General features: G+C 43.9%; 1 pseudogene; it reads left to right on the plus strand.

The window, feature by feature from the left end:
• Window positions 1–4,081: 4,081 nt before the first annotated feature.
• LOC138487583 (zinc finger protein 850-like) overlaps window positions 4,082–22,554 on the plus strand; it is a 673,452-nt pseudogene continuing 654,979 nt past the window's right edge.

Raw genomic sequence — 22,554 nt, forward strand, 5'->3', positions numbered from 1 at the left:
GTCAGTTTTTTGAAAATATAGGTTTTAGAGCACTAGGACAGTTCATGGGGAATAACTCATGTCTTTCTATGGAATGATTCTGGATTTCTTGTATGTGGGGGGAGAACAAATCATTGCTCCTCGCATTAACACATTTCTTATTGTATATTCAAACAAGTTTAGCTGAAAATGACTAACATCTTTGGCAAATGAATTGCTTAATGTGAAGTTATGCCTATCTCCGTAACCGACAAGCGAGTTGTTGATTGCAATAACATGCATCTAATCTATATGCAATCAAGAGTAGTTGAATTCCATATACACGTTTTAATGCGAGATGCTATGAAATTTTTCAACTAATAAGTGTCTTAAACTTTGTAATTACCGAATAAATTGTTTCAAATAAGACATTTTTTTACTGTTAAACTCATCCAAATGATTAAGTTATCATTACGTGTTAGATATATTCGTTGTCTGTTAGCAAATCAGATGTTATTTATTTAATTTAAGGATTTTATGGTTGATTGGTCAAGTTAATAAAGTTTTTGTTAAATGTTTGGGAACCAATATGTTTTCTAGTGCAAACTGATCAAATCAATATGTTTATTCATAATTTTATTGTAAAGGTGCTTTGCATCAAACACAATTTTAAATAAAAAAATACATTTAAAAAAAAGTGTTAAATTAAAGAGGGAATTGTTTGAACCATTTGGTAAGGGTTATGGAGTTTGATATAAGGGCTATCTTGGTACAGTATGTAGATGGATTTATTCTGTTTTATGTGGTCATGGTTTTTTTCTAATTCTGACTTTAGAATTGCAGATTAAATTGGTTTATAAGCTGGAAATAGAAGTATTGGTCGTGTATGTGAACTGTGGCGGATTTTATCTTGACAAAGTAAGTGTGTTTTGTAACTTGAAGACTGGTTGATTGGTTAGATCATGAACATTACACTAAGTGACAGATGGTCTACCCTCTATTAGATTCTATTGAGAACACAAGGGATATTTAAAGAACATCACTTTGGATGATGGATTATTGAAGTTTACAGGTTAGTTTTGTGATGTTACTGTTTTTGTGTGGATTTAAAGAAGTACATTATACTTGATGAATTAGATTATTGAGTTGTTATTTGGGAGGATGACAGGACAGACCTTCCTGATGAAGGGGACGTCCCCGAAACACATAGAGAGAGATTATGATTGAGAACAGTGGCATCAAGTCTGGACTATTATCTAATATTAAGAGGGAAAGGAGAGATGTTTTTTCGAACTCAAAAACTTCCAGAAATTTGAATTCTCCCTTTGTTGAAAAAGTTATGATTGTTATCAAAAGATATAGTTGTTTTTTGTATGGGAACCTATTTTTTGGTTGGTTAACTATAAAACACATATGTGATGTGGATGTAAAATATGTAGCATGGAAATATATTGAAACTTGTATTTGATTTCATTTTGAAATACAAAATGTACATTGGATGATAAAAAAGAATACAATGTATATAAACTATTGTCTGTGATATATTATTCCTTTTTTTATTGATTTAAACATTCGTAAAGGGTTAATTTTTGACCCGTAAGGAGTGCGCTTTGGATCCTCTTATATTCTAAGAGGAATTGATGGTTTTTGACTTTTGATTCTGGGTACCAAGTTAGCCGGTACTTCCCTGCCGCACCACAAGCAGTTGAGTTTGTGATATTATACTAAAACCTGGGTGGTTTTTGAAATCGTGAGAATGCTCCTCCCTAACATTATTGCATGTCTTACTGTGTCAACAGCAGATCAGAGGGGCTGGTGTGAAGCTCTCACCAAGCCTTCACATGGTCTGGTCGCCATCTTGGATTGGATGTTATCAGTAAGACCACTGTTGCTTGGCCCTGCCGAAGAAGCTGCCCTCTGCCAGCCCCGATCCATTTGAACCATTTGTGGCAGCGCAGACAGTCTTCCCGTCAGGTCTCCCAGCTTTTCCCAGATTTCCCAGCTGCTCTTATCAAGTGGTAACCATCTACCTGCTTGCCTGACGACATGGCAGCAACCTGGGATCTTATCCCATTGAGGTGGATTGCCCCATGATGGGGCTGACCAGAAGATCCTTCTCACATCGCGCTCTGGTTCTACATCGTACTGAGGGTGTTTGCTTCCAGCCCCCATAGTCACCCCAACATTCACCTTCACTGCGAGGCAGGGGCCTTCGTCAAATCTCCCACCAGTGAGAGAAGTATAGATTATTCCACTTTCAACCTGTTTAAATGCAGCAGCTATTTCAGTAGATTCTTCCATGGAATAATGTGGGCCCTATTCCACCCATTTATGAACTGGGGTAGGCAAGGATTACTCTCTACATTGTACCTGACTCTATAGTAAGTAGCCACTTGTTTGTAATATGTTTTAGCTGATGTACCGTTTCTCTTAACGTCTCATTGGAGAAGAGTTTGGCCTCTATGAATTGTTGCCTATAGGTCTCGGAATCCAGTCCAAGGTACTTTAGTATTGCTTTCTTGATCTCAAGATGTCTGGTGTCTCCTGACAGGCTCAGTCTTTTATAGATACATAGGAGTTTGATGTTAATGTCAACCCATATTGCTTGCAGTGTTCCATCAGCCCTGAAGCATTCTTTTCACTCCTCTCAAAATTAGTGAGACCCTCTCGAAAAAAAATGAAAACCAAGCAGAAAGCTGTCTCTCGGCCTGGATTCAGAAGACATCTTGCAAGTGTATTTGCCAATTGGCGAGCGTCTGAAGGATTTCCTCCATTCCTATACAATTTGTTTGGGTGTCTAACTTCAAGCTTAATGAATGGAGACCTAGAACAGTCTATGCCTTTTTATTTGTACTGGATTCAGGTTTCAAGTGGAACATGCCCTATGTAATTGGGCTGTCTCTTCATCTTCACTGCAAGTATTAGGTATGCGTAATCAATGCTCCCCCGCGGCAGGTTTGGATTCTCAATGTCCTTCAGTCTGTTTTTCTGAGTGGGTCGGGCCTTTGTCTACAATTCTTCTGATCCCACTTTCACACCATTTGTACCAATTTAAGTGATGACATCAGACTCAACTTTAGAAAAATATATACTTCTATTATTTTACTGGTACACAATGATTTATTTGCTTGGCGTACCTCCGGCTCCACCTCTCCCATCAAGATTTGTCAGGTTCAGTTTCCACATTCCAGAGTCATATTCTACAAAATAGGTCAAGACTAAGCCAATGAGGTTCTGCAGCTGCACGATGCTCCTTCAGGGCTCTGTGTGGAATGAGCCGGCTACTTCTGAACCTTTATCTGCACAAGAAGTCTTAAAAATGCTCTCAGTTAGGCTGGCTTTTTATTCTCCACTGCATTAATGCAGTATTTAATTTTCATCTTTCTAGCTGTTTCTTTTTCTTTTCATTTTCTTTTTTTATTCTTTCTTCCGGTCCATGCTTTCTTCACTTGGACCTTTGTTTTGATTTTGATCTTAACTTATTTTCAATGTAATTCACACTTAATTTATTCTAGCTTTTGCTCAGTGCTAACAACCGCTTTGTGTTGGATTGTGAAACAGGAGGCAACAGATCGGGGTATTAGGGTAAAAAAGCAGAAGGATGGAGGGAGAGGAAGTTAGAGGGAAAGGATAGAGGCATATGGATAGGAGTTAGATGAGGAAAGGGAGGGCAGACAGAGGAAGAGACAAGGAGGAAAGGAGGTAGGAAGAGACAAACATGAAAGGAAGAAGAAAGAAGGAGGTGAGGAAGGAGATGAAGGCAGAAAGAAAGGGAAAGAGAAAAGACGTCAGAGGAGAGAAGAGGAAACACTAGACAACCAGGGAGACTGAGACTGGTGGGCGAGTTGTTTATAGACACAGCGATGGCCCGTTTTACAAGTCAAAATATTAATGAATTAACTGTGTAGGAGAGTGATAGAGGGTGGGTATAATTCTCTGCAGCGCCCAGTTATTGGGTGTGCGAAGACAGGGTCACTTCCTGGTATTGATTCAGAACATCAGCTGTTCTAACACACAGAAGAAGTAGGAGCAGGGTACACATGCGGTGTAGTTCCAAAATCAGATGTTTATTCATGTCCAGAGGGTTGAATTCATGGATGTGTTTTTATACCGCAGGCGACAAGATTACGGCTGCAGTAGGATCACTAAGCATAAAGAGAGAGGAAAGACTACACTCAATCCACCCTCCCGAAACAGATGTTAAAGAGAGAAAGAAAGACTGTCTCAGCTCAGGTCTATGCAAAGGTATGTTATCTGTGCTACTCTTTTGTTCATATCTTCGTAAAGTTTATTTTGGTAAGAAATACAATAAAGGTACATACATAAATTAAATAATAGAATCTTAAAACATTATAAAAAGGGGTGCATAGGAACATCATTCAATGTAGACCTTGACCACAAAACATTTAAGCAACATTTTAGCCTTTTTTCTTCACTCTTAAGTCTTAAAGCTGTCTCAATGTAGCATTCAAGCAGCTTTGTGAACGAAAGCTCCATTATTTGCTTGAGATAAAGAAGTGCGGCAGTACAGTGCCTGAATCCTCATGCAATAGTGGCAGGAGGGTTTCCCCCGCATTATAGAGTACTTAGTGCACATCAGGAAGAAGTGAATTTTGGACTCTTCCTGCATCGGGCAGAAGGGCATAAAGGAATGTCCTTCTTGCTGGTCCCTCCCCTCATAAATGAGTGTCATTCTTGCTGGTCCCTCCCCTCATAAATGAGTGTCATTATTGCTGGTCCCTCCCCTCATAGAGGAGTGTCATTCTTGTTGGTCCCTCCCCTCATAAGGGAGTGTCATTATTACTGGTCCCTCCCCTCAGAGAGGAGTGTCATTCTTGTTGGCCCCTCCCCTCATAAAGGAGTGTCATTCTTGCTGGTCCCTCCCCTCATAGAGGAGTGTCATTCTTGCTGGTCCCTCCCCTCATAGAGGAGTGTCATTCTTGCTGGTCCCTCCCCTTATAGAGGGGTGTCATTCTTGCTCGTCCCTCCCCTCATAAAGGAGTGTCATTCTTGATGGTCCCTCCTCTTATAAAGGAGTGTCATTCTTGCTGGTCCCTCCCCTCATAAAGGAGTGTCATTCTTGCTGTTCCCTCCCCTTATAAAGGAGTGTCATTCTTGATGGTCCCTCCCCTTATAAAGGAGTGTCATTCTTGCTGGTCCCTCCCCTCATAAAGGAGTGTCATTCTTACTGGTCCCAATTCCCAAACCAAGACTGCCCATGTGAGAAATATTGCACATCATCAGCCATGTCTGGATGGTACAAACGTCAGGAGTCCACCTGGAAAGGGTTTATCATATCAACTTGCTCTGTGTTGGCAATTAACGTCATTGGTAAATCTACTGCAAGGTGTTGTTGCAGCCTGGTGTGCAATATCACTCTTTTTTGGGATCTCGGGGAAAGCAGGCATGAGACTGCAGTGCCACGAAGGAATCTGCAAGGACGTCTGCACAATCCAGAGTGGAAAGCCAGCGGCAGAGCCACACCGTAGAATCGCAAACAAGACTAAAGACGTGGGAGAGAACCGATGAGTCAACCCAAAGCAAGTGTAGCCCCCAGGACGTTCCGGCGACCACGCCAACAGCAATTTGAATGTTATGGGATTGCTAATACAGAAACTACAAGAAGATTGTTTGAATGCAGAAAAGATAAAGTACAGATCAAGATTCCAATAAGATACGAATGCATGAGATGAAAGTGTGGGGCACAGTTTTAACAAACAGGCGGAGAGCTGTACCGAGCCAAGAACGGTATATGCATTTTTGGAGATACAGAGGAATTGTGCAACACATAAGATGTCCTGGCAAGGGAAGGATACTAGGCAATCAAACATATAAAATTCCTGGCAAGGGCAGGATACCAGGCAATTGTAACACATCAAAGTCCGGGCAAGGGACGGATACCAGGCGATTGAAATGCAAGAGAAGTCCTGGTAAGGGAAGGATACCAGGCAATTGAAACACAAGAGAAGTCCTGGCAGGAGAGTATACCAGGCATTTGGAATTGCATAAAGAGTCCTGGCAGGGGATTATACCAGGTGATATGCAAAGCTAGAAGAAATATTAAAGGAGGGCAGTGTTTGCTGGACAAAGGAGAAATGTCTGTTAAATAAAGACTGTTACAGAACTTGCTGCAGGAACATAGTAAATCAAGGAGAGTCATTGCCATCCCATTTAAGAATCCAGAGGAAGGGAACCACCTTGGAGAACAGTTTTTTCATTTACAAACAGTTTTTGCCGTTATTAGGTTGAAGACATTTCCTTGCACCTTTTGTTGTTTTGTTTAAAGTGTGAGGCTCAAGACAGGATGTTTGGGACAAAAGGACGGCTTTTCTTTTTTTGACATGCTGATGCAGACTGATGCTTCGTTTTTGTTTTTTAGGTAGGGAGTCTCTTTTTCAGGATAGGGACAGAGACGCATTTTCCCAACCCATTTTACTTTAAAATGATTTCAGGAACAGGAGTGGACCGAGGCAGAAGAAGTGGAATCATATCTGCCAATATTTAAGCCAGATCGTACGATTTTTCCCCAATTATCGACAATCTTTTTGGTGAACAAAATGAGGTAAAAAGTCACATAAAGAGGGGGTAATCCTCCCCTGAGAGGTAGATGTGGAGAATAGGGAACACACAAGATCAAACAGCTCACTAGGTTAAATAGGGGCTGTTGCCACTATATATTAAAGGTGCTAATTCAGCATCAGACCGGGTGGCACAACTATTACCTCTCAAAGTTAGCAAGGGGGAACTGGGTATCCTTTAGGGGGGAAGAACACAGGAACACAAACAAACTGCAGTCACGCCACGAGAGAAGACCTTGCGGGGAAGCACAGCGGTAGGCATACATTGTGTGTACTATCGACCCCAGAGACCTTTCTATGATTAGTACCAGATAGGGAGAAAATAACCCTGGTAAATGGATGTGCCCAGGGAGCCCAGCTTTGAACCCTTTTGAGTTGTACTGTTTTTTAAACTGGCAGAAGCACACCTGAAGGTAAGGCTACCTGAAACCAGCTTTGGTTTACATTTCTTTTTGAGCCACTGTTTTCCTTTAAGAAGACCCCCTATCACATGTGATTTAAGAGTGAGGGCAAGCATAGGTTTGACACAGACTAACTTTGGTTTTTGACTTACGGACATCGACGGCCCTTATAAGCATCAGTTGAGGGAACAACCACTTTAGAGTTAGGGCCAGGTAGGCATTACACCAACCCCACAAAGTTTGATAATAACGTTTTTCAAACTGCTGCTTTTGAGTCTGTGTCTTTCTTGATACCATGCCTGTCTCACATATGGTGTCAGGAGTGGGATGCAACTCAACCGAAACAGGTTGGGGGACATTAAAATATGAGACATTAAGCCGTAGAGCCTCCAACCCCACAGTGGCCACTAAAAGGTCTGTTAGGCTTGACTTTTGTAGTAGCTGGTCAGAAAGCATCCCACCAAAAGAAAGACTTCTCATCCCTACTGATCCTGTCCTTATACCACCTCCTGGAACTCACATCAGGTTGGCACCCAAGTCAGTACTTTCCTAAAGTTTGGTATTGACGTCCTGGCAGGGGTGATCGACCTGGATTTTAGAGGGGATGTGATGGTGTTACTCCATAATCATGGGGAAGAGGCCTTTCAGAACCAGGCAGGAGATCAAATAGCCCATGGCATACTTGAGAGGATGATGCTGCTTATCCTCTAAAGAAGAGGCTGTGAAAGATACCACTGAGAGAGGTGCCTTATGCTTTGGCGAGGCCGATGCACAACCTAGTTCTTCCCAACCTCCACCCATCACTGAAGAAAATTCTGACATACTTCCAGATTTGGCCTTTGCCCAGCAAAACAATCCTTTACTAGCCAAAGCCCTCCCACAAGTTGTAACTGAGTCTGAGGGTCGGATGGGAGAGGGGCATTTTTCTTTCTAAAGAAAGGACTCCTGTACAGGGGGGATTTACTTCAGAGGGATTACCAGAAACACTAGTGGTTCCCCAAAGTCACAAACAGATAGTGCTCGAGATCGCACACTCATACCTTACAGGAGGACATCTGGGCTAGGCCAAAACTGAGACTCACCTAGCCAGCAAATTCTACTGCCCATGGATACATGGTGACACTAAGAATTTCATTCAGACCTGTGAAATATGTGAGTGTACCAACACTCACTTACCACCACCAGCCCCTCTAAATCCATTACCCATCATTGAAGTACCATTCTCGAGAATCGGGATGGATATTATTGGCCCACTTGAAAAATCTAAATTGGGGAATAAATATGTGCTAGCAAGACTTGATTATGCCACCCGGTACCCAGAGGCAGTTCCCTTGTGCAATAATACCACCCAGCAGATACTAAAACATTTGCTTCCCTTCTTCTCGAGTGGGGTTCCCTAAAGAAATCCTAGTGGACCAGGGTACCACCTGTATGAGTAAGCTCCTGGGTGAGGTAAAAGTGCTACTTCATATAACTGCTGTGAGGACGTCCGTGCATCATTCCAAAACTGACAGATTATTCCAACAGTTTAACAAGACCTTTAAGACCATTCCTAGGAAGATAATCGATAAGGACGGAACCAACAGGGATCAGATGATTCTGTGGGCCTTGTTTGCCATAAGAAAAACTCTTCAAGCCTCCACTGGTTTCTCACCCTTCGAATCACTTTATGGACAAGAAGCCAGAGATGTTTTAGATCTGCTCTGACAAACATCGGTGGAAAGAGAAGAAGCTCCAATACCACTCTCCCAAACAGCCTGCAGGTTAATATAACATATGACAGCTGTTTGATCCCTAGTCTAAGACCAGCCTGGTAGAGCCCAAAACCAACAAAAGGCATCTTGTGACAAAAAGGTCTCCTTTAGTTCATTTTCTATCGGGTAAAAAGTCCTGTGCTTCTCCCTACCTCAGATAACAAGCTTATTTCTAAATGATATGGGTGATATGAGGTATTGGACTAGACAGGACCATGTAATTATAACATCGCCCAACCAGACCGTCACCAGAAGTCGCAGGTCTACCATGTAAACTTGAAGGACTGGAAGGAGAACATCTCTGAGTCTAATGCTACAGTGTTATCTTGCAGGATACTGGAAGAAGTGAATAATAACACTCTAATTCCCTCTGATATTACTAACACTGAACAACAGGATCTCCTTGCATTGATGGGTCAATTTCCAGATGTTTTCTGTGAAGAACCTGGCAGGGTGAAAGGAATATATCATCATATCTGTACCCGTGCAGGCAAGGTAGCACATCTTAGACCATATCGACCACCTTAGGGCCGTAAAATCATTGTCCTCAAAGAGGTAGAGCAAATGCTCCAGGCCAACATAATTGAACCATTTACCAGTCCCTGGTCCTCTCCCATTGTCCTAGTGGAAAAAACAGATACAAGTTTGAGATTTTGCATAGACTTCCGAAAGGTGAACAACATCTCAGCCTTTGACGCCTACCCAATGCCGCGTATTGACAATCTTTTCAATCAGTTGGCTAGTGCCATCTATTTATCCACCCTAGATTTAACCAATGGTTATTTGGCAAGTCCCACCGCATGGACTAGATAAAGAAATGGCTGCCACCCCGTTAAGTCTATATAAGTTTTAGGTCTTATCTTCGGGTTACATGGGACCCCACCAACTTTCCAAAGGTTGATGGATAAGATTCTCAAACCTTATTCAAAATTTTGCGGGGCATACCTTGACAACATCGTAATCCACAGTAAAACCTGGGATGCCCATCCTTATACTGTAGTAAGAGCATTAAGAAAAGCAGGATTAACAGCCAATATAAAGAAATGCAAATTGGCCCAGCCGGCCGCTAAAAACCTGTTTTTTCTTATTTAAAATGCCAATGTTCAACCTCAAGAGGAAAAGGTTGCAGCGGTCTTAGAATCACATACACCTAAAACTAAAAAGGATTTGAGATCTTTAAATGGGATGAAGAGGGTGAAATATGCTGTCAGGCCCTCAAACAAACATTATGTCATAGCCCTATTCTAAAGGTAGCAGACTTTTCTAAGGACTATATATTACAGACTGACACTTCCTTGACTGGGTTAGGTGCCGTATTATTTCAGAACCATGACAGCCTGCAACATCCCATTCTATTTGCCAGTCGAAAACTATTTCACAGAGAAAATAATTATTCAGTAATCAAATTGGAAGCCTTAGCAATAAAGTAGGCCATTTTAAATCTTAGGTACTACTTATTAGGCCGTAAATTTAAACTGATCACTCCCCCCTCATATGGATCAGTCAAAGGAAGGAGTCTAACCCATGGGTGCAGTGGTTTTTGGACTTGCAACCCTATTGCTTCTCAGTGGAACATCAAAAGGACGAGAACAGGGAAACACTGATTTCCTTTCGAGGTTCCCATGCAAAGCAATTCAGTCCACACTGAATAGGCGAAGGGCTTGTGAGAAACCTGAATGTATTCTCCCACCTACTCCACCGGGATCTTCCATTCAGGTGGCCAGGGAAGGGCCATCACTTTTGGATCCCCACCATGGGGGTTGTGAGAAGCCTGAAGGTCCCCGGTCGCCGGGGATCTGTCATCCAGGTGGACAGGACACGGCCATTGCTTTTGGATCCAGTTCCTGGGGGTGGACCAGTGCGGGAAGATCACCTGGATGAGGGGTCCCCGGGGAGTGGAAGTGGGACACTGGAAGGTAAGACGCAGTATTCCGTTCCTTGTAACACCCTTTCCCCATCCTACCAGGTAGGATAGCTAGGAACTCACACCACCCCCTTTTCCTAAACGAACACGTTCTCTTGGACAGTTCACTGTGAGCGACAATGGACTAACACCAGAGCCGTATACCTGACATGTCCCAACACAAGGGACAGGGAGAGTCAGGCAATTACTGATAATTACACACACACCTGACTTCCATCACGCTTCCCCACTTAGATGAAAGGCAGAGCATGAAATCACACTCTGAGCGAGGCAAAACACAAGAGGAAGCAGCAGTTCCGAGATGGCAGTTTAATACGAGGAGAAAGACGGCGAGACCAGAAAGGGTTGCAAGCAGGGAATTGCCCTTGTCCTTTCAGAGGAAGAAAAGCGCTACTTTTAATTTGAAATGAAATGAATTTGTTTTTGTGTATCTTTTGTATGATTGAAATGTATTGGTGAAAAATGATGACGTATAAAATGTACTTGTTTCAATCATTTTGTAAAGACTTGCGAGTCATAAAAAAAAACAAAAATAAAAACATTACTTTCACAAGCCCTCGAGGATAAGAAACATAAGACCGGGAATTAAAGCTGAAGAAAGGTGCATATTGTGTCGAAGGTACCCGGGGCTTTCCCACATTGACAGCCGAGGAGGGCACAATACAATTCAAATTAAAAAGGAAGCGAATTAGGGTTAAAACAAAATCTATATCAACCCTCAAGCAGCTTCTTCTGCTGGTGCCATGCTGTTCTCAAAAATTCAAGACACCCCCAAGCCAAAGATGTGGTTTCTGCTCGCAATGGAAATATCCGGGCAGGTCCGGCTTGAATAAAGCCGGCATCTTTGAGGAGCGGTACAATGGTTCTCTTTCATGATAGGAAGGTGAGAATGAAACAAAATGTAAAAGAACTTCTTCTGGCCAATCCCACCCCGAGCAGACCGTGGACTGCTCAACACTCGACTAGTTTTTAGTTCTCGCCCTCAGCCATAGTAAATTGAAGCACGCCCTAGTCAGTGCCCATCTATCTATAGGCTTATTACTATGCAGAAGATAGGGCTGGATTCCCTATAGACATGAGATAAGCAGGTGTTTTCTGTTAGATTCCACTTGGAGCCCTAGTGATTCTCTATTAGTCAAAGTAATGGAGCAAAACTACTCCTTACAATTATCCGCAATAACGGGAGTTAAAAGAACAGGAGGACACTGCAAACACTGTGCGTTCAGCTGGAATACACACTTAGCAATGAAATTCAACCATGGAATTTTATGCCACGGCAGGCTTGCATACACAGTGTTAATAATTGCATGTGTTAAATTAGCTTTTGGATTTGACCAAAGTGCCATGCAATGTAATAATGGGGCCATTTGCCATTCGACACCTATATGCAGGAGTCCTAGTTCTGTGTGTACGGCATAGTTAGATGCCTAATTAGGTAAACCTTGTAGTTTGTTTAGAGGTTTTCTATTGTTTCAATAGAGGTGACTTTCTCAAAGCCCCACAGGGCGGTGCCATAGTTTGTGGCAGCCTTGGTTTGTGCCCTATACATTTCCAAAATCATTTTAATCTGCTGGCCTAAACACATACTCCTGAACCGAGACAGGCTCATTTTAGAGCTCTGCTTTTCTATGTGTGCGGTCTCCTGCCAAGTTTCACTGAATGTTACACCTAAATAATCAAAGTTTTCTACCCTATGGATGATTTCGCCACTGCTCCACATTTTACGTAGCTTAAACCCTTTACCACCTCTACTCGAATAGACCATTGCTGCCGACTTTTTAGAATTGACAGCTAATTTAAGATTTAACATAAAGGCAGTGTGAGCGTCAATTAGGTGTTGTAGGGCGTTAGGAGTGTGGGCAATGAAAACTGTGTCATCTGCGTAAGCTAGGACGGGAAGAGGGTGTCCACCCGTCCTAAGGAAGTCAACATGTGTATCCACGTGAGCCAGATATAGCCAGGGCAAATAACACAGGGGCAAATAACACAGTGCATTGCCCCTGTTCACTGAATCTAATGCATGCAGAAGAGTTCTCATGAAATATCTGTAGTACTTTTATGAATCCAGCAGGGCAACCCATGTACCAGAGCACCTGCCACAGCGTCGCTCCGTCCACTTTATCAAAGGCTGTGCTCGCGTCCATGAATGCCAGGTAGAGAGGTTCACCCCACAGAAAAATGGAAGACGCTCCAGCTAAGTGCAAATGAAGGGCTTGATCTCGTGTCCCCAGACGGGTCGGAAGCCATATTGGATGTTTACGAGGATCTCACTGTCAGCAATCCAGTGTTCTAAGTGCTCCAAGATTGCTCGAGCAGAAATCTTAAAGGAAGTATCCAATAAGGAGATTGGCCTATAGGATAGTGGACTTCCAGGGCCACACTTTTTAAATATTGGTTACATTATGGCTTTGCTCCATGACTGTGGGTATTCCCCCAACTCAAGGTAGGCATTAAAACAATTAGTCAATATGGGGGCCCACAGTTCTAATTCCTCCCTGAATAGATCTGCTGGAATTGCATCCGGACGGGTGCCGGTTGTACTTCCCTCACAGTTAAGCGAACTGTCATATCAATCAGTTGCAATCTACTGTTCTCTTTGATTTGTGCTCGCCCAGCTGTAATAAACAGCGCTGTTTCTTGGTCGGTGTGTGCTCCTTTTTTACTAGGAGTTTTATATGGAGGTCTCAGAGGACTGCTAAGTACAGCACTCTGCCAGTGTAGAACCTACATTTAGCTTCTAGAATAGCCTTATGGTAGGTGACCGTGGCTTGACGCAGCAATGTCGTGTCAGACTGACAGTAGGATTTCCTCCACTTTCTCTCAGCTTGTCTACGCTTTAGTCGAAGGAACTTCAAATCCTTGTTGAGCCAGGGCTCCTTAGCAGTAGCAGTAAACACTTGGGCCAATGTAAGCAGATTCAAAGATTGCAAATCAGCAAAGCCTGCATTAATCTGACCTACAGAATCAGCTGTAGAAACAGAACGCCACTTCCGTTTCTGCATATCCGCTCTGGCGTAGGTCCCTGAGTGAGTATTAAGACCAAATAATAAAGGGATGATAAAAGGATCTCACCAAACAGCCTGCATTGCAGACAAAACTGTGACCAGAGCTTTAGAGGAAAGGTTATGATCTAGCATGTTTCTGAGCTGATATGTAGGTCCAGGAACAAGCTGTTGAAGGCCTAAGGCAGTCAATGCTGAAAGGAAATAGGTAACAGATTGATTGTTCTCATTATTAAACTTGAGATTAAAATCACCAACTATCAATACTTTTGAATATTTGAGCTGTAATTCAGCCGCAAGTTCTAAAAAAAACATTGCAAAGGGTGGAATCATAACATGGAGATGATAGATAATTAAAACATTGCATGTAATAGAGGCAGCGACTGAAAGAGGAACCAGTAGAGCTTCCATCTTCATATTATGAACAAAGGACACAGCAAAGGTGGATTATAGCAATGCCACCGCAAGGGTGTAAAGAAATGCGGCCAAGGCGAATAATATTATAATTAGCCGGAAGAGCTTGAGCTGTAGAAGGACGAGAATAGTCACATAGCCAGGTTTCCGTAATACAAGCTTTATCAGGTAAATAATCATGTAGCAACTCATAACACACAGGGGAGTGAGCAACCAAAGAACATGCATAAAATAAAAAACAATGAAGGCTCTCAGCTAATGATATGATACGATAGGTTATTTACAACGCGCTTAATACCCAGAGGTTTCTAAGCGCAGACCCGGAGATCGAACCTGTGTTGCTCGTATCGTTTTGCTTCCAAGGCAAGCACATTGTCCCTGAGCTATCCTCACGAGACCAAATTATGAAGATGATACCATATGTGAAGGGCCCAAAATGAGAGGCGGACACAAAGTTTCCATTATGAGACATCTTTTTTAAAATAAAAGGGTTGGATAAGGTTTCCCTGCCTACGAAACTAAAACTGAACATCAGTCATCAAAATTATATAAATCGTCCTTGTGTCCAAAACGTACTCATCTGACCCTCACACTAAAAATGAACAACTAAGGGTGCAAGGAAATGTCTCTGAGTTACGTTTGGCACAAAGTGTTTACAATTACAGCAAGTAGATAATAGTCATTTCAAAGGAAAGACCCTTGGATCCAGAGGGCAGTTCCCGTCCCATGGATATTTAGGTATGAATGCAAAAGTATCTGTTTCAAACAACAGTTTCTAATGGAAACCTCCTTCTATACTCGCCGGCTAGGAATTCCTTTAGTAGGTTTTTCAGATCACCAGGTATACTCCCCTGACAGGAATCCCTTTCTGGGGTATTGCAGATCCCCTGGTATATTCCCCTGCCATGAATTCCTTTAGTAGGTATTTCAGATCGCCTGGTATACTCCCCTGCCAGGAATCCCTTTCTGGGGTCATGCAGATCGCCTGGTATACTCCCCTGCCAGGAATCCCTTTCTGGGGTCTTGCAGATCCCCTGTATGCTCCTCTATCAGGAATTCCTTTAGTAGGTTTTTCAGATCGCCTGGTATACTCCCCTGCCAGGAATCCCTTTCTGGGGTCTTGCAGATCCTCTGGTATACTCCCCTGCCAGGAATCACTTTTTAGGTCTTGCAGATCCTCTGGTTTACTCCCCTTCCATGAATTCCTTTAGTATGTTTTTCAGATCGCCTGGTATACTCCTCTGCCAGGAATTCCTTTAGTAGGTCTTTCAGATCCCCTGGTATACTCACCTTCCATATATCCTTTTCTGGGGTCTTGCAGATCCCCTGGTATGCTCCCCTGCCAGGAATTCATTTTTCAGATCGCCTTATTTAAAACCACATCTAGAAAAACACACAGGCACTAATAGTAAGCAATTCAAAAACACGGTCACTAAAAGATATACACTCCCTTAAAAGAATATTAGACAAGTCTTAAGTAAAGCCCCACTTATTTTCAGACAGCGGTGAGCGCTTAACGTAGATGGCACTCTCATAATTTGTTTTTAAAAAGGGAGAGAAAAGCAGAGAACAAATTGAAACAGATCCCAACACTTTTACAAGAACAGAACAAGAGGGGAAGGCAAAGTAAAACCGTGAATTCAGAGTCAGTAGGTCGGATCCGCTTTAAGAGGATCGAAACAAAATGTGTGCAACGACCCACACGGTTGCAGTGCACAAAGGTCTTGCAATGGTTCAAAAAGGATTTGGATCAAAGAAAGGGACCAGTTAGAGGGTCGAGGCGGCCAGCCCAGTCAAGAAGGTTAAGGAGTTATTATTACCTTGTTGCAATCTTTAGAAAGGGAGGCCTGGCGGTCATGGTACCTTAAAGTGGTGAGAACGCTCCAGCGGGGGCAGTTGTTCCTGGCAGCGGATGCAAGTCGGTGCTTCGTCCGGAGGAAGAGAGGATCTCGTCGTGGAGGAAGACGGGAGTCCGTTGCACTGCCAGGGAAGAAACCAGCCGCGGAGTTTCTCAGGTACAAGGAGCGGTCTGTTGATTCGCGGTTCAGTGGTGAGTGGCTATCCGGCTGCCGGGGTGCTTGGCATGGGCAGTTTGACCACAAACCGGGCTGGGGTGCGAAGAAAGAAAGGTAAACTGGTTGTGCCCACCAGTCAGGGGAAGAAGCCTCTCCAGCCGGGAGATCTTCTCTGTCGTCAGGAAGTGGTGAGTCGGTTCTGCAGGGCTCCACCGGTGGTGTCATCGTGGTAGGTCGGCTCAGCTTCTCCCTCGTCAGATTCTCAGGTCCTGTGGCGACTTCTGAAGTTCCAGTCCCCAAAGCCCTGCTTTTATGCAGCATACCCCCATTCACTCAGCCTAGCTGTCAATCAAACATACTAAGTGGTGAGCCGGCCGGCTCACCACTTGGGCCAATCACACAAGAGTGCGACTTGAGTTACCAAGGTAACTCAGTCCAGGGTGCCTAAACCCTCTCCCACACCCCCTGTGGTACCCAGACAGAGTGGCACCACTTTTGGAGGCTTCTGTGGAGAAGCCCGCCAAAAAGAGGAACAAAGGGCTCGACTTGGGTTGGAGTCACAGAAGAGAACACAAACGCCATTTTAGAATCGAGTCTTGGCAAAAAATACCAACCGGCGAATTAATATTAATTAAATAAACCGGCGCTATGTTCGAGGCTATGAGAATTAAATAATTAAAGTTGGTAGTCTCGAACAATGGGAAAATCCCATAGGGACATATTTGTGGTCGAATATAAAAAGTAGTTTCCACTGCCACCAGCCAAAACCCGATCAAGGGGGACGGAGATGTGCCCCCTCGACTAACAGACCCCGGGGCAATCAAATTGCCCCGACCAGTACGTCCACAATATGATGGTTTGTACTGGTTTCTGTTAATAATTTGGGACTAGTAAAGCCAATGGTGACTTTACATGCCCTGGGAGACAGTAGTCAGTTCCAGGGTATGGAGTCTATGGTGGGGTGTCACTATGACACCCCTGTGTTACTGCACGGAGGGTGCTGTGTAACACACATAGGAAAAACACATGAGACCCTATGGAGTAAAGAACCCCATAGCCCATAAAACACATTACCAGTCAAAGGAATACCATAAATCATGTCCAAGAGTGGGAGAAAAAGAGTCTCACTCTTGGCAGGAGGAAAAAACAAACTCCAGAAATCCAGCAAAGCTGCTGGGGGACTCACTAGGTTAGGAAATTCAGCCTAAAGAGAGAATTCTCCCTAACACTCACCCCCCCCCCAGACTAAGGGACAGGAGGATCTAATCCACTCCTGGATGAATCTCATACCTCTGGTCGATGACATACATCCTAGAGAGACCATCAGCATTTTGGTGGTGAAACACTGACCTGTGCTCAATGGTGAAATCGAACCCTTGCAGGCAGATTGACCATCTCAATAGTTTTGGGTTTTCCCCTTTCATTTGCATTAACCATCTCAAGGGTTGGTGGTCAGTCTGAATGACAAAAGTAGAACCATACAAGTATGGCCTAAACTTCTTCAGAGACCACACAATAGCAAAACACTCTTGTTCAATGGTTGCCCACCTTGTTTCAGGATCCTTCAGTTTTCTACTGATGAAGCAAATGGGGTGCTCCCTACCTTTCCCATCCAGTTGACTGAGGACTGCACCTATTCCTACATTTGAAGCATCTGTTTGCACAACGAAAGTTTTGTGATAGTCAGGAGCTCTGAGTACGGGGGCTTGGCAAAGAGCCTTTGTCAGGGTTTCAAAGGCCTGATTGCATTCCTCATTCCACCTAACCTTTTTAGGGAATTTAGGAGAGGAGATGACATTCAGTGGATAAGCTATGGACCCATAGTTCTCAATGAAATTCCTGTAATACCAGTGAGACCTAAGAAGGCTCTCACCTGGGTTTGAGTAGTAGGTGTTGTCCAATTTTGCACAGCTTCAATCTTACTGGGCAAAGGCCTTATTTCTCCACCTCCTACCTCATGTCCAAGGTAGACCACTTTACTCTGTCCAATCTGGCATTTACTTGCCTTTATGGTTAGATTGGCCTTTCCAAGAGCCTGCAAAACATATCTCAGGTCGTCCACATGTTCCTCCCAGGAATTGCTGAACACTGCTATGTCAACCAAGTATGCCATGCAGAAGTCCTCCATCCCATTCAGAACCTGCTTTACCATCCTTTGAAACGTAGCAGGTGCATTTTTCAATCCAAAAGTCATAACCTTAAACTGGTATAAGCCAACTGGGGTAGAAAATGCAGTTTTCTCCTTGGCATGGTCTGTCAGGGCTATTTGCCAATAGCCTGACGTCAAGTCAAATGTGCTGAGGAACTTGGCTGCACCAAGTCTATCCACCAACTCATCTGTCCCTGGCAAAGGGTGGGCATCAGTCTTGGTGACTGCATTAAGAGCTCTGTAATCCACACGGAATCTAAGTTCTTTAGATCCTGCCTTTGGTACTAACACAACTGGGCTAGACCATGGACTAGTAGAGGGCTCTATTACCCCGGGATCAAGCATCATGTTGACCTCACCTTTGATGTGGGTTCTTACATTTTCTGACATTCGATATCCTCTGCTTTTGACTGGCAGACAGTCACCAGTGATTATGTCATGCTGTCCCCAAGGGGTCAAGCCTGGTGAAAGGGAGAACAGAGAGGCAAACTGAATCAACATAGATTTGCACTCTTCCTGTTGCTCAGGTGTCAGATTTGTAGAGAGATTTACTACTTCAATCTTTTCGTCTAAAGGTAAGCCTCTGAGGAGATCCGGAAGAGCTTCACTCTCTTCTTCTTCCTCTGATGATGCTAGAAGCAAAGCTCCTACATCAGGTCTGGAGACATACGCTTTTAGTCTGTTGGTGTGGAAGACTGTTGGAGCCTCCTTGGGGTTGCCCAAGTCCACCAGATAGTTGACCTCTCCAAGTTTACCCACAACATTGAAGGGTCCCATCCATTTGTCTTGCAAGGCCCTTTGCCTTGTTGGAATCATAACGAGAACTAGCTGGTCTTGAGTAAACTCAACCATGTTAGCCTTTTGGTCATGCCAGTGCTTGACCAATGCTTGTCCAGCTTTCAAGTTATCACTTGCTTCTGCCATCATTTGTGACATTCTCCTCCGGAGACCTATCACATAGTCAGTCACTCTGACTGGCTTGGGGGAAGGAGCACTCTCCAACCCCTCCTTGATCAGGGCCAATGGACCTCTGACCGGATGACCATAGAGAAGTTCAAAGGGAGAATAACCTACTCCCTCCTGAGGGTCTTCTCTATAAGCAAAGAGAAGGCATGGCAGTACAAGGTCCCACTTTCTTTTAAGGGGGTCCTCTAAAGCACCTATCATGCTCTTCATGGTTCTGTTGAACCTTTCAACCATCCCATTTGTCTGAGGGTGGTATGCGGTTGAGAACTTGTAAGTAACTCCGCAGGTTTTCCACATGGCTTTCATGTAGTGGGACATAAAATTTGACCCCCTGTCAGAGATTACTTCCTTAGGAAACCCAACCCTGGTAAAAATACTAAGGAGGGCCTTAGCCACAGCCGGAGCTGTAACAGTCCTCATAGGAATTGCCTCAGGGTATCTAGTAGCATGGTCTACTACAACAAGTATAAACCTGTTGCCTGAGGAAGTTGGAGGATCAAGGGGACCAACAATGTCAATCCCTACTCTCTCAAATGGGACTCCCACAACTGGCAGAGGCACTAAAGGTGCCACATTCTTGGAGCCAACCTTACCAGAAGTCTGGCAGGTGTGGCAGCTCCTGCAGTATTTATCTACTTCGGCCCCTATCTTTGGCCAATAAAAGTAGAGTGAGAGCCTTTCCTTAGTCTTCTTGAAACTCAAGTGACCAGCCAAAGGAATCTCATGGGGTAACTGCAAGAACTGTGGTCTGTTCTCTTGGGCTACTACAAGTTGTTTGTTGTCCCCAGGCGCAGACTCGGTTGGTTCACTGTAGAAGAGGCCATCTTCCCAGTGTAACCCATATTTCCCAGGCTCTTGCCCTTCAGCCTGAGCATCTGCCTGGTGGCAAAGACCTTCCAGAGTTGGACATTCTCTCTGTCCCTTAGTGAGGTCTGCCCTGTTGGGTCCACCTTCTGCCAGTAAAGACTGCAGCTCAGGATGGTCAACAGGATCCAGATCTCCAATGAGTTCCTGGCCATCCACTAGCTCTTCTTCAGAGTCTAGTTCAACCACACAGGGTTGTACCACCCTCTCAAGCCTCAGCTGGAGGGGGAGTTACTGGTGTAACTTTGGACAACCTAGGGGAAGTGCTGGTTGGCTGCACTGGAGTGCTGGCTGTGAGATTGTTTTTAGAAGTTTTAGGTTTCCCTTTTTCTTCTATTTTCTTAGAGACAGCAGCTGACATCTCCAGTGGAGCAGGAGTGATCTTTCTTCATCATCTCCTTGGGAGTACCTCTCATGGTTCTCTCGCTTGCAGGACTGGTGAGCTCCTGTATCCTTTTACTAGGAGATCTGGGGGTATGTGACACTACTCCAAGAGTTTTCAAGTCGTTACCCAGCAGAACCCTTCCTGGCACCTCACTTTGTATGCTGACAGGTATCTTCACAATCATGTCATTACACTGGATGAGTACTGGTAATTGGGGAAGCATCTGCACAGGCCCTCCAGCTAACTTGGTGAGGCGTTTGGGTGCCTTAGCAACATCCTCGGCCTGAAAAAACGATTTGTCCACCACAGTTATGCTGGCCCCAGTGTCCCTAATGGCAGGAGTCTCCTGACCATTCACCTGGACACTGTCCTTATAATACTCTTTAGTATTATCTGGGATAGAATTATAGACATCTAAGTTCTGTTGTTCCCACAGACCCAGAGACACTAAAGAAACACTAGCTGAGACTCCAATGGGTTCATCAGCCAGTAATAGAAAGTTTCCACTTGCCATTTGGACTACGACCTCTGGAGAAAAGGCTAAGGAGACAAGCTGGACCCCTGAAGGTTTACCCTTACATCTGGGATCTCCTTTCACATGGTCAGTAGAGCCACAAACAAAGCATTTACCAAATGCTTTCTGGAATGGTGGTTTGTTCTGACCTCCTTCTGGTTTGGCACCAGGAGGTACACTAGCCTGATTTGGTTTCCCTGGTGGCTTACCCTTTTGGTTCTGTTTGGGGCCCTCTTTGGAATTGGAATTATTAGAATTCTCTTTGGAGTCCTTTTTTGGCTGTTTTCCCTCATCCTTTTTCTGAGTAGCCCCAGAATCCCTGTGAGTGGCCCTGTTGGCAACCCACAAGTCAGCAGCCTTAGCGAACTTCCTGGAATCTAGTTCCTTTGAATCAGCCAAGTGCTGTCTGAGCTCAGGAGAGCAGGCATCATACATTGAATCCAACATTACAAGATTCTTCATTCCTTCATAAGTGTTAACTCTGTAACCCTTAATCCGTCCCTCTAGGTTTTTCAAACTTTCACTCACCCAGGTAGCCCAAGGGGTACCATCATGCTTTTTGAGGGTCCTAAACCTCTTAAGGTACTGGGAAGGGGTCTTCCCAAATCTAGCTATCAAAGCTAGTTTCACACAGTCATAATCCTTCTTATCCACCTCCCCCAACTCATCAGTTGCAACAGGGGGAAGCCTAGAGAACAACCAGGGAAGTAACTCATTCCCTGTGATGTCCTGGAGCCCATGATTATACTCAAACATTTTCAACCAATCCAACACATCCAATCTAGGTTCATACATACCCACTAATTCCTTAGGCATCCGGGGTCTTTTGGGACTGGAACTCCTAGAAGAACCAGAGAAGAGAGAAGCATTTTCCACAGACAACTTTTTCATTTCTAATTCATGATTAAGCTCTATTTCTCTGACTCTTAATTCAGCTTGCTTCTGCTCAGCCTGGGCATTCATTCTTCTGAACTCTAGCTCTTGGTTTCTTTCAGATTGAGCTAAAAAAACGTTTGTACTCTAATTCAAGCTTCATTTTTTCAAGTTCAAAATAAGCAGGGTTACATGTGGGACATGGTGTAGGCCCAGTAGGTACAGTAGGTAAGGCAGACAGAGGCTCAGAGTGGCTAACTTCATTAGGTTCACTTTCCTCTTCTGACTCATTTTCAAGACTTTGATTCAGATCAATACCATCACTGTTTTCTACATTTGCTGGGGGGTAGATTCCTCTTTACCACCCAGACTTTGGTTTTCTAACAATATTTCTATAAGTTCCATTTTCTTGCCCTTCTCAGACAGATTCTTATGTCTACACAATACTTTTAAGCAATCAGCAGTTTTGGCAGACAATGATTCTCGGGTATAACTCTCCATAGCAGACATAGTTAGAAATCAGCTTTTTAGTGCTAAGCTCTGTGGTTAGTTGTCCTAAAGTGTTCAAAAAGCACTCTAAAGTGTATACTCAATACAAATCCCACCGCTGTACACCAGTGTTAGGCAGAAACCTGTGCAGTTCCCTCTGGGACCACTGCATAAGATTTAGGACTATAGGTGTTTGGCAGTAAACCCACTTGGTAGCAGTCTGTACCACACAGATTCACTTGGTAGCTGTGGCTGAGCAATCAGACTT

This window comes from Ambystoma mexicanum, chromosome 9 (assembly GCF_040938575.1).
Source record: "Ambystoma mexicanum isolate Mex_15411 chromosome 9, UKY_AmexF1_1, whole genome shotgun sequence".
NCBI lineage: Eukaryota > Metazoa > Chordata > Amphibia > Caudata > Ambystomatidae > Ambystoma > Ambystoma mexicanum.